The 12,692-nt window shown below is 42.8% G+C and overlaps 1 protein-coding gene across 15 annotated transcripts in view; it reads left to right on the top strand.

Moving 5' to 3' along the window:
• MAGI2 (membrane associated guanylate kinase, WW and PDZ domain containing 2) overlaps window positions 1–12,692 on the top strand; it is a 1,143,898-nt gene that overhangs the window by 370,855 nt on the left and 760,351 nt on the right. Inside the window, exon 1 of one of the 15 annotated variants that reach the window (XM_067468840.1) lies at window positions 8,396–8,725. The exons of the other annotated variants lie outside the window; for them this stretch is intronic. The gene's annotated coding sequence lies outside the window, so the exon portion shown is untranslated. Of the gene's footprint in view, window positions 1–8,395; window positions 8,726–12,692 lie in introns of those variants that run through there. 15 annotated transcript variants of the gene reach the window in all.

Here is a 12,692-nt window from a genome sequence, read left to right as displayed (position 1 = left end):
GCACACCCCCTCCCTCCATGGCTGGAATGAAGCACAGCCTCCAAGATGCCAGAAATAGGATGGGGAAAACTGCCTTTGTGTTATTTGTCCTTGTTAATTGTATAATCAGCATTGAATGTTGCCATATGTGTGCTCTGGGTCCCCTTTGGAGTGAGAAGAGCAGGGTATAAATACTGTAAATTAATAAATCACAGTTTGGTTTTTCATATTTGTTGGTATGCCTTCGAAGACTGCTTGGAAGCTGCAAATAGTCCAATGGGTGGCAGCCAGGTTGCTAACAGAAGCGGCACTCAGGGAGCACACAACTCCTCCATTGTGCCAGCTCCACTGGCAGCCAGTTTGCTTCTGGGCACAATTCAAAGTGCTGGCTTTAGCCTATAAATCCCTAAACAGTTTCGATCCAACTTACCTATCCAAACGTAGCTCTCTTTATGAACCATCTAGGATGTTAAGATCTTCTGGGGAGTCCCTGCTCTCGGTCCCACCTTCTTCGCAAATGTGTTTGGCGGGGATGAAAGACAGGACCTTCTCAGAGGTGGCCCCTCGACTGTGGAACACCCTGCCTAGAGATATAAGATCAGCTCTCTCCCTCTTGACTTTTCAAAGAAAGGTGAAAACCTGGCTTTTTGAGCAGACCTTCCCAAATACGCCATAGTTATACAAAGTAATGGAACAACTTGAATATTGACTTGATGTGGAGATGCTCACGACAATGTTTTAAGGCTGGTACGGTTTTATATTTTTATATTGTATGTTAACATTTTTAATAGTGTTTTATGATTGTTTTACTTTTGAATTGTTATGACTGTTGAGGCATCAAATTGTTGCCATTTGTAAACCGCTCCGAGTCACCGCTGGGCTGAGTGAGGTGACATATAAATATGGTAAATAAATAAATGGGTTGTTGTAGGTTGTTTTGGGCTATATGGTCAAGTTCTAGAGGCATTCTCTCCTGATGTTTCACCTGCATCTATGGCAAGCATCCTCAGAGGTAGTGAGGTCTGTTGGAACTAGTAAAATGGGTTTATATTTCTGTGGAATGACCAGGGTGGGACAAAGAACTCTTCTCTGTTGGAGCTAGGTGTGAATGTTTCGACTGACCACCTTGATTAGTATTTGATGGCCTGGCAGTGCCTGGGGCAATCTTTTGCTGAGAGGTGATTAGATGTCCCTGATTGTTTCCCCTCTGTTGTTTTGCTGTTGTAATTTTAGATCTTTTTTTTTAATACTGGTAGCCAGATTTTGTTCATTTTCCTAGTTCCAACAGACCTCACTACCTCTGAGGATGCTTGCCATAGATGCAGGCGAAACGTCAGGAGAAAATGCCTCTAGAACATGGCCATATAGCCCAGAAAAACCTACAACAACCCAGTGATTCCGGCCATGAAAGCCTTCGACAATAAAATTTATTTATTTATTTATCGTGTCAGGAGCAACCAGACATTTGCATTACATTGTTAACAAAACAAACAAACAGACAGACAAAACACAAAGTTTGCAAGCTTGGTAGTTGATTAAATGTCCTTTGACCAGTATTTGGCCACTTGGAGTGCCTCTGGTGTTGCCGCAAGGAGGTCCTCCATTGTGCATGTAGCAGGACTTAGGTTGCATTGCAGCAGGTGGTCAGTGGTTTGCTCTTCTCCACACTCACATGTCGTGGCTTCCACTTTGTAGCTCCATTTCTTGAGATTGGCTCTGCATCTCATGGTGCCAGAGCGCAGTCTGTTCAGCGTCTTCCAAGTCGCCCAGTTTTATGTGTGCCCAGGGGGGAGTCTCTCATTTTGTATCAGCCATTGATTGAGGTTCTGGGTTTGAGCCTGCCAGTTTTGGACTCTCGCTTGCTGAGGTGTTCCAGCGAGTGTCTCTGTAGATCTTAGAAAACTATTTCTTGATTTAAGTTGTTGACATGCTGGCTGATACCCAAACAGGGGATGAGCTGGAAATGTCATTGCTTTGGTCCTTTCACTATTGGTTGCTACTTCCCGGCGGATGTCAGGTGGTGCAATACCGGCTAGACAGTGTCGTTTCTCCAATGGTGTAGGGCGCAGACACCCCGTGATAATGCGGCATGTCTCATTAAGAGCCATATCCACTGTTTCAGCATGGTGAGATGTGTTCCACACTGGGCACAAAATAAAATAAATAAATATCAAAGGATAGGAAGGAGGTAAGGAGAGAGAACCATGCAGAAACAAATGGGGTGAGGTCCCACCAGGGTAGTGTTTTCTGTAGCAATCATTGCATTCAGAGAAACTGAATTATTCAGTCATATCCAGTGTCAACACCCAATTGCCAGGTCCTGGGAGAAGTAAGACCAAAACTGTAATAGGTGTAGAGATGTAACTGAAACGCTCCTTCATGAATGGATACTTTGCACTCGGAGTTCCTTACAGTCTGATGTAGTTCCAGATTGTCAAAGAAAGCCAGGAAGACCCAGGTTCAAGCACTTCTCAGCTTAACTGGCCTCACAGGTCATGGTGCGGATAAAATGGGACCATAACACCTATTATCACCATGCACTCTTTTGGAAAAAGACAAGAAGGGAAAAAAGGATGACTCAGCGTACCTGGATTTCAGTAAGGCCTTTGACAAGGTCCCCCATGACCTTCTGGCAAGGAAACTAGTCCAATGTGGGCTAGGCAAAACTACGGTGAGGTGGATCTGGAATTGGATAAATGGACGAACCCAGAGGATGCTCACCAATGCTTCCTCTTCATCCTGGAAAGAAGTGACGAGCGGAGTGCCGCAGGATTCCGTCCTGGGCCCGGTCCTGTTCAACATCTTTATTAATGACTTAGATGAAGGGCTAGAAGGCATGATCACCAAGTTTGCAGATGACACCAAATTGAGAGGGATAGCCAATATTCCAGAGGACAGGAGCAGAATTCAAAACGATCTTGACAGATTAGAGAGATGGGCCAAAACTAACAAAATGAAGTTCAACAGTGACAAATGCAAGATACTCCACTTTGGCAGGAAAAATGAAATGCAAAGATACAGAATGGGGGATAAAGCCTGGCTTGAGAGCAATAGGTGTGAATAAGATCTTGGAGTCCTCGTGGACAACAAGTTAAACATGAGCCAACAATGTGATGTGGCAGCAAAAAAAGCCAATGGGATTTTGGCCTGCATCAATAGGAGCATAGTGTCTAGATCTAAGGAAGTCATGCTACCCCTCTATTCTGCTTTGGTTAGACCACACCTGGAATATTGTGTCCAATTCTGGGCACCACAATTCAAGAGAGATATTGACAAGCTGGAATGTGTCCAGAGGAGGGCAACTAAAATGATCAAGTGTCTGGAGAACAAGCCCTATGAGGAGCGGGTTAAGGAGCTGGGCATGTTTAGCCTGAAGAAGAGAAGACTGAGAGGAGATATGATAGCCATGTATAAATATGTGAGAGGAAGCCACAAGGAGGAGGGAGCAAGCTTGTTTTCTGCTTCCTTGGAGACTAGGACACGAAACAATGGCTTCAAACTACAAGAGAGGAGATTCCATCTGAACATGAGGAAGAACTTCCTGACTGTGAGAGCAGTTCAGCAGTAGAACTCTCTGCCCCAGAGTGTGGTAGAGGCTCCTTCTTTAAAAGCTTTTAAACAGAGGCTGGATGGCCATCTGTCAGGGGTGATTTGAATGCAACATTCCTGCTTCTTGGCAGGGGGTTGGACTGAATGACCCATGAGATCTCTTCCAACTCTTTGATTCTATGATTCTATGAAAACTTTAATAGGTGTAGAGATGTAACTGAAACACTCCTTCGTGAATGGATACTTTGCACTCGGAGTTCGTCACAGTCTGATGTAGTTCCAGATTGACAAAGAAAGCCAGGAAGACCCAGGTTCAAGCACTTCTCAGCTTAACCGGCCTCACAGGTCATGGTGCAGATAAAATGGGACCATAACACCTGTTATCACCATGCACTCTTTTGGAAAAGGTCAGGTCAGAAGAGCATGAAGAATAAATATCGTACAAATATATATATATTCTAATGCACTGCAATATGCGTTATGAATGGATTGTATGAGGCTACACTATGTGTTTATAGTACTGGAATGTTTAAAACTCCTTCAGTAAGAACATTTAATTCAGCTTTTCAATGAATGTGTAAAATCAGGTGTTTGTTTTCGTGTGCCTGTATGTTCAGGTGATGGAGATGCCCTGGCAATGCTTACCTGGCTATTAACACTGGAAAGTTTAATTATATACCTTTCCACCACACTGCACTGACTTTCTTTTGATGATTGGTTAGAGAGGAGCTGGAGTGTGAGGTGGAATAAAATACCATTTATCTCTCTCCAGAGTTATATTTTTCTCTCTTGCTTTGTAATGTAAATAATGTTGGCTGCTTCTGTTTCTTAAGAAAGGGAGCTAAAGGGAGCCCAAAGGCTCCCTTTCGGTGTGTCTTCTGCTTTTCGGAGAGGAGGGTCACCTGACTGCCACCTTGGCATGTGCTTTTATCAGAAGGAAAGCAAGAGTAATACTTTTAACTCTAGAAGGTCACGGCCTTAGGGCAAGTTGGCATGGCTACATGTGGTATAACAAAAGAAAAGTGGATTTTTTTAAAATAATAATTACATTAGAGCAAGGGTCCACAAACATTTTAAACAGAGGGCCAGGTCATAGTCCCTCAAACTGTTGGAGGGCCGGATTATAATTTGAAAAAATAATGAATGAGTTCCTATGCACAGTACACGTATCTTATTTGTAGTGCAAAAAAACACTTTAGAACAATACAATAATTAAAATGAAGATTTTTTTTTAACAAATATGAACTTATTAGTATTTCATTGGGAAGTGTGGGCCTGCTTTTGGTTGATGAGATAGGATTGTTGTTGTTGTTGTAGTGTGCTTTCAAGTCATTTCAGACTTAGGTTGACCCTGAGCGAGGGCCGGGTAAATGACCTTGTATTTGGCCCCCGGGCCGTAGTTTGAGGACCCCTGCATTAGAGCAACACTAATCAAAACATGGGAAAAATATAAGCCAAGATTATATAGTAGAACGCTATAAAGGAGATAAGCGACACACTGGGCAGGGGGGAAGACAATCCCACCTCTGGTCACCCGTGTGAAGAGTTAACGTTCAGCTGGACACTACTTAAACGAAGATAAATGACTATGACAAGGGGGAAAGACTCTCTTATCCCACCTCAGTATTATTATTAAGTGACCAACTGTATTAACGATGTTAATGATCGATGTATTAGGTAGATTCGCCGCCGCCACCTCAATTATATGTCTGAGGAAAACATGAGTGTGAATGTGAAATAGGTAAAGAGTATTTAAGCCCTAGGTTCTTCTTCAATGACTGCTTCATTCGCTGACTGGACTGAAATTGATTTGTCTTTAGTCTAGCTGAGATCTAATGATTGTGACAGACCGAGGCAGACACCAGTTTAAGATGAAAATTAGAAACAGGTTTATTTAAACTTGGTGAACAAATCAACTCTTAATAAGAGTGGTACAAAAGCGTAATGCGGTTACTTGAGGCTTAGCTGGTTAGACAAGCAGTCTTTTCTTAAGACTTTAACTTTTGTTCCCTATGAGTTCCTTGCTTCACACTGTTCACTAACTCTGACACAGTGTGTCCCTGAGAACAGCCCACTGACTGCCTCACAGAGCAAACAGGCTTCCCTTCACTGACTCTCCTATGTACAGTGATCCAGGAATCTTTGCCTTCCCTATGCTCTAATCTCAAGGCTCACTTCAAAAGTTCTCCCTGTCTAAATTCCTCTCAGCTCCCTCTTCCTAACTATCCTTCTACACTCTTCGATGTTTAAAGCTCTTCTCCCCAGCTTGTCAAAAAGACACAGCCTTTTTTCCCTCTAAAAGCTAACTCTTCCCCTGTTTGCTCTAGCCAATCAGGAGTCGGCTGACTCCTCCCTCATGCCTCTTAACTTTCCAGCCTATCTCCCAACATGTCAGCTACTGACTTCAGGCTTCGGCCTTCCTGGCAAAAGGTTAGATTCATCACAAACGCCATTATGGATATCCCCTGTGGAGACAAGGCATAAGAGGGAATTGGGAGAAGAAAATTGGCTAACTTACCATGAAATTCTAAATAAAAAAGAGGGTGGGAAACTTGAAATAAAATCGTTAGAAGAGATAAAACAATTAAAGGCGAAAATAACGTGGTTGCAATACTTTCAAATCAATCATTGATTTAAGGAAGGCGGGAAAAGTGGCTTCAACCAAGACCAAGGTCTATGGGACATAATTTTATTGAAAAGCAAAAAAAAAAATTAGAATCCTATATTAACAGCTGTTAAGCTGGTATACAGAAGAGGAACAAATAAAAAACTGCCAAATTAAATGGGCTAAGGACATAAAGCATAGCATTCTAACAAATCAATGGGAAGAAATCTGGAACACCAAATTAAAATATATTATAGCTAGTGACCTACGAGAGAATTGGTTCAAAATGTTCTTCCGATGGTATTACACTCCAGAAAAATTGGCTAAATTTAATAAAAATATTTCAAATAGCTGTTGGAAATGTGGAAAGGAGAAGGGGACTTTCTTCCACTTATGGTGGTCCTGAAAAAATAAATAAAAAAATATTGGAAAGGAATTCATCAGTCAGTCCAAAAAATTCTAAAAATCAACTTTCCCCAAACACCTGAGACGTACCTCCTTGGTATATCCTCTAAATAACTAAATGAAAATCAGGACAAAGTACTCTTCCTATTGTGCACTGCTGCGAGACTATTATTAGCTAATTCATGAAAACAGAAAGGAATACCAAATATTTATTTATTTATTTATTTATTTATTTATTATTTAAACTTATATGCCGCCACTCCCCTGGGGCTCGGAGCAGCTTACAAGAATAGCTAAAATCTAACAAAATTTAAAAGCAATTTAAAACAATTTAGAAACAACACTATCAAACATTAAAAGCCTGTTGAAACAGGTATGTCTTACATGCTCTGCAGAAAGCTGGTAAGTCCCGCAAGGCACGGACTTCAGGTGGCAGAGTATTCCAGAGTGATGGTGCCACTGCTGTAAAGGCTCTGTGGTTGCTGTTAGACGCAAGGTCTTGACACTGGGGACTTCCAATAGATCTTGGTCCTCAGAATGGAGGGATCGCTGGGGTTGGTAGGGGGTGAGGCGGTCCCTCAGATACATCGGCCCCAGACCATGCAAGGCCTTAAAGGTGAGTACCATCACTTTGAAAGTGATCCGGTGCTCAATTGGTAACCAATGCAGCTGTAGTAAGATTGGTGTTATGTAGCATCTCATCGGAATTCCTGCAAGAAGCCGAGCAGCTGCATTTTGTACCAACTTGAGCTTCCGGATCACCGACAGAGGAAGGCCAATGTAGAGGGCGTTACAGTAGTCCAGTCTTGAGATGACCGTGGCCTGGATCACCGTAGCTAGGTCGTCCCTGGACAGGTAGGGGGCCAGGCGTCTAACCTGCCACAGATGAAAGAAGGCGGTTCTGCTAACGGCAGAGACCTGGGCCTCCATCGTCAGCAAAGGGTCCAAAAGGACTCCCAGACTCTTTACCAATGATGACGGGCGTAGCACCTCTCCATCCAGGGTAGGCAGCTGGATATCCCCACTGCCCAGTCGACCCAGCCATAGGATCTCCGTCTTTGCTGGATTCACCCTCAACCTGCTGGCATGCAGCCATCCAGTAACGGCCTCGAGGCACTGATGGAAACAATCGGGTACAGAGTCCGGTCGGCCTTCCATCTTCAGCACCAGCTGAGTGTCATCGGTGTATTGATAACACTCAAGCCCAAAACCTCGAACCAGCTGAGCAAGTGGTCGCAATAGATGTTAAACAACAGAGGGGAGGGAATGGCCCCCTGAGGAACCCTCTCAGAGACCAGACCTTCCCTCTCCACTCACTGTGGAAGAATGGATTTTGAAAATATTTGACATAGTCCAAATGGAAGGTTTATCCCAGAGACTAAATGGAGTAAATAAAAAGACGGATTGGTCAGGACTCAAAGACTTTATTTCAGCAAGGGAAATTCTACTAATGATAGACTTGTCCAGCATCTGAAAAAGACAAATAGTGGAAGCAAAGCCAGTATAGTGAATTGAAGACACCATAAGGAGAAATGTTTTAATATTCTCAGAAGACATTGGAAGTCGCATCACATGCACTAATGGGTTTAGGGTTTGGTGTAATTTCTTTTCTTTTTCTTCTTGTTATTTTTTATACTCTAAATTCTTTTTCCTACTTTACTTCGCTTTAGTGCTACCTCTAATGCACACTCATGTTTTCCCCTACTTTCGTTGTAAATTCTATAAAATCAATAAAAATCATTGTTTTTAAAAAAAGAAAGCAAGAGTAATAGATAGAGATGGGGACAGAATAGGTCATCACTGTTCAGAAGCGTAAAGGACCCTGACTGAAGGAGGAGAGAGTTAGGCTGCTGGTGGGGGCTGGGAAGATTGCGTGTGTGTCTGCCTGTGTGTCTGTGTGAATGAGAGAGAGCAGGCAGGCTAAGGGAGCCGCTGCTGCTTGCATGCTTGCTTGCTTGCTTTGCCTTTACAGAGGAGGGAAAACAAAAGCGCTCAGCTGCAATTTTCTGTTGCTGGGTCTGGCTTAAGCAGAAAATTCTAGACATCCATTCTGAAAATTCCCAAGCCTAGCTGAGGCTTTCCCCATTTCCATAAGATTATTTTCTTCCCCTTCGAAATGGGCTGGATCAGTACAGGTGGCTTCAATCTCAGGAGAAGGCAGACGGGCTGAAAGATGACCATGGAAAGGTAGGGAAAAGGTTCTTTCGGGTGTCCCCCACCTTTCGTTTGTCTCTTGTCTCTTTCGCCCACCCCCTTCTTCCTTCCTTCCTTCCTTCCTTCCTTCCTTCCTTCCTTCCTTCCTTCCTAGTACTCTTGCCTGGAGCTAATGTTTCAGTGGGTTGGGGAAGGAGGGAGGGTGTCCAGTTGTGGGCATTTAAATCCTACAATGCCAGCTCGGAATTGAGAAAGCTACCTGAAATTGAGCAGATGGGAAACCTAAATGTGATTCAGAGTCTCCCTTGGCTGTGTTAAGGACGTTGGGAATTATTTACTGTGCTGTTGTTTATGTGATGAACCCAAACACACACTTCCATGCATACATACAGACAGAGACCCCTTTCTCTTTCCTTCAGGAAGTGTCAGATTATTGTTATATAGGGACCATAAAGAATACATCTCCAGAGTAATCGGGAAGCTAAACTGGGGCTTTTAGCAACAAAAAATGCCTTTAATACAATGCATGATTTGGAAGTGAAGGTAAAATTTTAATCCAGCTGTTTGTCCACACTGTCTGAATTGCAAGACAGGTAACTTTTGGAGGCACCATTCTCCAGCAGGAGGAAAATCAGCTTGCACCCAGTTGAATGTCACTTTCTGTCAACAATAAAGAGGAGAGCAACCATTTAAAATAACTGTATGGGATTTTAATGTAAGACTTTTGTGTCTGCTTCAGTGTAGCTGTCATTGTGTCAGATAAAGGTTGGCTGCATCTGCCTCATCTGAGGCTATTTGGTTGCTTTTTGCTTAAAAAATGGATTTCCTTTTTGTTCTTGAACATGCCTTTGCCTCTGGAAGACCAACCCCCCAAAAGCATTGCATCTGAATGCATAACGGCTTTGTATTTATGTTAATGTTAGCCAGAGCTATGTGTACAAATCACCCATTGTGTATTAGGTTATCTTCTTGTTACTGAAGTAAACTGTCTGGAGTTATTGAGAAAGATGCAGAGATGGGAAGGGGGTACGTGGCTGGTTGGTATCCAGAATGTTTTGAATTTCTCTTTCCACAAATACACAGAGAACATACCTTTAGCGGCGGCTGACATTTGGCTTCATTTCCAATGGAAATCTGCAGCACACAGCCTTAGGAGCATGGTAATAAATCAAATTTGTGATAGGTCCTTTACATTTTTTTCCCCTTGATGGGATGACTAGCTGTGTCTTCCCTTTGGCCAAAGTAAGATGCAGTCTGACAATGCGTGGAGCAGCTGCATGCTGACATTTTCTTGTGAACCTGGTGAAAAATGGCTCCACATCTCTTCTTGAGTTGCAAGATTATGGTCTCTGAGTAGCCGTGCATTTCTCTGGAACAATTGTTTGTTCTAATCACTGTGCTATGCAGAGCCTTCCTCTCCGGTTAATTTCAGTTCACTTATTTGAAATCTGTCTTGTGCATTGTCAGTGATACTCCAGAATGGGTGGGCAAGTAGAGGGGAAAACGTTAGTGTGTGTGCGCGCACGCGTTCTATATATACCTCTTGGTTAGATACTTGAAGGCAAAATGACTGCCTGAGTAAACAGGAAATATTTATTATAGAAGGGGTGTATGAATACTGACTGATGACATTACCTCTGACAGTATTAATGGGGGAGAGAGGGTGTCTTAAATGTATGTGACTTAGCTAATACGTCACCCATTTGAAAGATGGGGTAAAATATACAAAAGAGCACTCAAGTTAAAGGTGTAGCTACCAGTCCTTAAAATAGAATCCGTTTCTGAATGAATAAAAGCGCTTTTATGGTAAGGTCTCTGATCAGGGATTTGAAAGAGGAAGCTTGTGGTCACATTCCACTAGGCAATGAAGAAGGTAAATAGTCTTACTTTTATAGCATAATAATAATAATAGCATAATAATAATAATAGCATAATAATAATAATAATCTTTATTTCTACCCTGCCGCCATCTCCCCGATGGGGACTCAGAGCAGCTTACATGGGGCCAACATAATTCAGCAATAAAATCAAAGCATATACAACAAACATCAACAACATTATCAAAATGACATTAAAGTAATAAAATAATAATAATAATAATAATAATAATAATGATTCCAATAGACACAATCACGATAGAGATTGGACAGGAGCAGGATTCAAAACGATCTTGATAGATTAGAGAGATGGGCCAAAACTAACAGAATGAAGTTCAACGGGGACAAATGCAAGATACTCCACTTAGGCAGGAAAAAACGAAATGCAAAGATACAGAATGGGGGACGCCTGGCTCAAGAGCAGTACGTGTGAAAAAGATCTTGGAGTCCTCATGGGCAACAAGTTAAACATGAGCCAACAATGTGATGTGGTGGCAAAAAAAAGCCAATGGGATTTTGGCCTGCATCAAGAGGAGCATAGTGTCTAGATCTCGGGAAGTCATGGTACCCCTCTATTCCGCTTTGGTTAGACCACACCTGGAATATTATGTCCAATTCTGGGCACCACAATTCAAGAGACATATTAACAAGCTGGAATGTGTCCAGAGGAGGGTCTGGAGAACAAGCCCTATGAGGAGCGGCTTAAGGAGCTGGGCATGTTTAGCCTGAAGAAGAGAAGGCTGAGAGGAGATATGATAGCCATGTATAAATATGTGAGAGGAAGCCACAGGGAGGAGGGAGCAAGCTTGTTTTCTGCTTCCTTGGAGACTAGGACGCGGAACAATGGCTTCAAACTACAAGAGAGGAGATTCCATCTGAACATGAGGAAGAACTTCCTGACTGTGAGAGCCGTTCAGCAGTGGAACTCTCTGCCCCGGAGTGTGGTGGAGGCTCCTTCTTTGGAAGCTTTTAAACAGAGGCTGGATGGCCATCTCTCAGGGGTGATTTGAATGCAATAATCCTGCTTCTTGGCAGGGGGTTGGACTGGATGGCCCATGAGGTCTCTTCCAACTCCTTGATTCTATGATTCTACGATGTTGTTGTTCATTCGTTTAGTCGTCTCCGACTCTTCGTGACCTCATGGACCAGCCTACGCCAGAGCTCCCTGTCGGCCGTTACCACCCCCAGCTCCTTCAAGGTCAGTCTACGATAGAGATGACATATTCGGAATGTGTGACAAAGGGCCACATATTCCGAATTAAAAAAGCAATTAACAGACTATGATGAAATAAAATAGGAACGTTTAATGTTTAAATGGAACTCATAAAACACACAGAGTTGTGGGGCAGAACATCCTATTTGGAGGGCACGAACTCCATTAGCCGAAAATGTTGAGAGGGTGTAAAATATCATGGTGTGCACCTACTCGCCAAAGGCGCAGCGGAAAAGCCAGGTTTTGAGGTTCTTTTTAAATGTTTCCAGTGAAGGGGCTTTCCTGATCTCCCCAGGTAAAGAGTTCCAAAGTCGGGGGGCCACAGCAGAGAAGGCTGTGTGCCCACAAGACGAGCTTGTGAGATTTCTTGCAAAGATTTCTTTGCAAGAAGGAAAAAAAATCACCTACAAAATCACTGAGATTAAGGAACATTTGAATATTGGCAAATTTCCTCTATTGTTGTTGATATTTGTCTCTATATACTGGATAACAGGAACAAGGAAGCACATGCAAAAGGTTGAACATTTGCGGAAGCGGAAAGTCTGGGGCATAAACTTGTCTGTCTTTCTATTCTTCCATCATGCCATGTGTGATATGATTTGCTGAGCTCTATTGGAGTTGGCTTAAGAGGAAACAGAATCTCCTTCTCACTCCTGCAGCGCTCAGCAAGAGTTAAAGTGTCACAATATTAGCTCCCAGCATAAGTGTAGGCTGGAGAAATGGGATGACTAAGGATATACTTTCCAAAAATAGTGCAGAGATTGATTTATGAATGTGAAATTAGCATTTAAAAAAACACCACCACAAAACACCTAGAAATGAGTCTGCAAATGGAACAACCTCGATTGGATTTTAAATATGACTGGAAGCAGTCATTTTCAGTGCTTCTCTCCTAGTGGCACAAATGTGG

This window comes from Anolis sagrei, chromosome 5, assembly GCF_037176765.1.
Source record: "Anolis sagrei isolate rAnoSag1 chromosome 5, rAnoSag1.mat, whole genome shotgun sequence".
Taxonomy (NCBI): domain Eukaryota; kingdom Metazoa; phylum Chordata; class Lepidosauria; order Squamata; family Dactyloidae; genus Anolis; species Anolis sagrei.
Note: the sequence above shows the minus strand (reverse complement) of the source record. Positions and strands in the feature narration are given on the sequence as shown.